Below are 3,370 nucleotides of genomic sequence, written 5' to 3'. Positions count from 1 at the left end.
GCTCATGTACTTAATCTTAACCTTGAAGTTATATGGCCTTCCTGAATGTAAGGGCCTATTCAGAGTGGAGAGTATGAGGTGCACCCAGATGTGGTACCTCACTGTGAGATTACCACTGTTTGGCTACTTTGAAATAGTAAAGCAAATGCTCGTGAACCTATCTTACTCCTGATTTTACTGGAGCATAGGAAGCCTTACCACAGTAGGCAGTACAAAGCAGTCACCAGGAAAACAAAGCAAAAACCCCTCCAGCTTGAAGGATTTAGGTCAAACCTAAACAGTTTTTTAATATTTAGAAGTTTTGTCCCTGAATTAGGTTTCTGTAAGCAGTTATAGCCTCTACTTCTCTGGGGCCATTTATTAATAAAAATAGGAGGGAGAAAGTGTGTAACTTTATAACATTTTTAGGTCTCTCCCAACAGTGCCTTGCATAGGCCAGTTTAATATTTCCTGCTCAAATTCCTGACTCTTCATTATAAAGCAAGAAGTGGTTAGGGCCCTCCTGTAACCCTCACTAACAAAATTTCTGGCCTCATTAATTTAGTCAAAAGATATTTTTTCAATACTTACTATGTTTCAGACACTGTTTTTGAAGCCCAGGATATGAGAGTGAACAAAATAAAGCCCTTGTACTCATGGAGTTCATATTCTAGGAAGAGGAGACAGACAACCAATTAAGTAAACATAATATATTAGGAAAGAGATATATGAAGAAAACTTAAGCAGTAATGTGGGAAGGGGCTGGGGCAGGCAGAATAATGGCCCCATGGAGGATTACATCCTAATCCCTGGACCTATGAATATGTTGCATGGCAATGAGGAAGTCAGGTTGCAGATGGAATTTAGGCCACTAATCAGCTGCCCCCAACATAAGGAGATCATCCAGGTTTATCCAAATGGTCTAATGTAATCATAAGGGCCCTTTAAATGTGGGAGAGGGAGGTAAGAGAGTCAATGTCAGAATGACTTGCTGTGAGAAAGACTCAATTTGCTGTTCTTTGCTTTGAAGATGGAGGTAGGGGGCCATGAGCCAAGAAATGTGAGCAATCACACTAGAAGCTGGAAAAGGCAAGGAAACTGATTCTTACCTAGAGTCTCAAGAAAGAAACAGAGCCCTGCTGACGTCTACATTTTAGCCCAGTGAAACCCACATCAGACTTCTGATATCCAGAACTATAACATAATAAATTTTTATTGTTTTAAGCCACTAAGTTTGTGGTAATTTGTTAGAGAAGCAATAGGAAATTATATTAATCAGGGTTCTCCAGTGAAACAGAACCAATAGGGTGTGTGTGTGTGTGTGTGTGTGTGTGTGTGTGTGTGTGTGTGTAAAAATGTATTAGAAATTGGCTGACATGATTCTGGAGGCTGAGAAGTCCAAAGATCTGCAGTCAGCAAGTTAAAGACCCAGGAGAGCCAATGATGTAGTTACAGTCTGAGTCCAATGGCCAGAGAACCAGGAGAACTGATAATATAAGTTCCAGTTCAAAACCTGGCAGGCTTGAGACTCAGAAGGAACCAGTGTTTCAGTTCAAGTCTGAATGCAGGAAAAGACTGATGTCCTGGCTCAAGGCAGTCAGGCAGGAGAAATTCCCTCTTACTAATGGGAGAGTCAGCCTTTTTGTTTATTCAGGCCTTCAGCTGACTGGATAAGGCCCACCCACATTAGAGAGGGCAATTGCTTTACTCGGTCTACCCATTCAAATGTTAGTCTCATCTAAAAACACCCTGACAGACACACCTAAAATAATATTTCACTAGATATTTAATCTGGGCACCTTGCAGCCTAGTCAAGTCAACATGTAAAATTAACCATCAGAGAAACTAAAACAGGGATTTATTTAGTTAGGGAGATCAGAGATAGCCTCTAACATGAGATGACATCTGAACAAAGAACTGAATAAAATGTGAGAGCCATGTGTATAGCACGTTAAAAAAAAAAAAAAAAAAAACATTTTAGGCAGAGAAAACAGCAAGTACAAAGTCCCTGAGGTGGGAGGATTCTCAGAATCTTAGAGAGGCAGCAGCAAGGCCAATGTGGAGGTAAGAGTGGTAAGAAGAATAGGAGATTAAGGTGAGGAATTAGATAGACATGGGGTGGGAGAGAAGACTGTGTAGGACCCTTTAATCAATTGTAAGGATGTTTGTATTTACTACCAGTAAGATGGGAAAGCCACTAGAAAGTTATGAGCAGAGGGGTGATGTGATCAGACTTACTTTTTAAAAAAGATCACAGCTAAAGAATAGACAATTTGGAGATAAGAGTAAAAGCAGGGAGACCAGTGAAGAAGCTATTGTGATACGTAATATTAGGTATCAACTTGACTGGATTGAGGGATGCCTAGCTATCTGTTAAAGTATTGTTTCTGGGTGTGTCTGTGAGGGTGTTTCCAGGAGAGATTGACACTTGAGTCAGTGGACTGGGAGAGGAAGACACCTTCAGTGTGGGTGGGCACCATCCAGTCGGCTGCCAGTACTGCTAGAACAAAGCAGGCAGAAGAAGGGGGATAAAAGCAGCTTGTTTACTGAATCTGCTTGTTCTCTTGCTTCCCATGCAATGCCCGATGCTTGGCTTCCTTTCCTCCTGCCCTGGGACATCAGACTCCAGGTTCTTTGGCCTTTGGACTCTAGAACTTGCACCAGCGGCTTCCCAGGGGGCTCTTGACCCTTTGGCCTTAGGCTGAGGGCTGCACTGTCAGCTTCCCTGGTTTTGAGGCTTTCAGACTTAGACTGAGCCATGCTCCTGGCTTCTGTCTTTCCCCACCTTGCAGATAGCCTATTGTGGGACTTTACCTTGTAACTGTATGAGCCAATTTTCCCTAATGTGCTCCCCCGTGTGTGGGGGGAGCATATATACACACATGAGGGAGCATATGTATGTGTGTATACACATATACACAGGGGAGTACGTGTGTGTGTGTATCTCCTGTTGTTTCTGTCCCTCTGGAGAACCTTGACTAATACAACTATTAAAGTAATAAGTGAGAGATGATGGTGGCTTGGCTTGGGTCAGAATGGTACCAGAGGAAGTGATGAGAAGTGGTAGGATTCTTGCTAAGTTTCTAATGCCACATCAACAGGGTTTCTTAATGACACGTATAGGAGAAAGAGGAATCAGATAACTTCAACGTTTTTGGCTAGAGCAACTGGATTAATGAAGCTGCCTGAAACTGAGAATGTTGAGGGAGAACCTGGCTTAAGGAAGAAAACAAGGCTTGGGAGTTTTGCACATGGTATGGTAAGCTTGAGATACCTGCAATACACAGATGGAGTTGCTGAGTATGAGTATGAATATGAGTATGATGCATGAGTGTCAAACTCAGAGGAGAGGTTGAGCTACAGATTCAAATTTAGTTTTGACATTGGATGA

This window comes from Theropithecus gelada, chromosome X (assembly GCF_003255815.1).
Source record: "Theropithecus gelada isolate Dixy chromosome X, Tgel_1.0, whole genome shotgun sequence".
NCBI classification, from domain to species: Eukaryota; Metazoa; Chordata; class Mammalia; order Primates; family Cercopithecidae; genus Theropithecus; species Theropithecus gelada.
Note: the sequence above shows the minus strand (reverse complement) of the source record.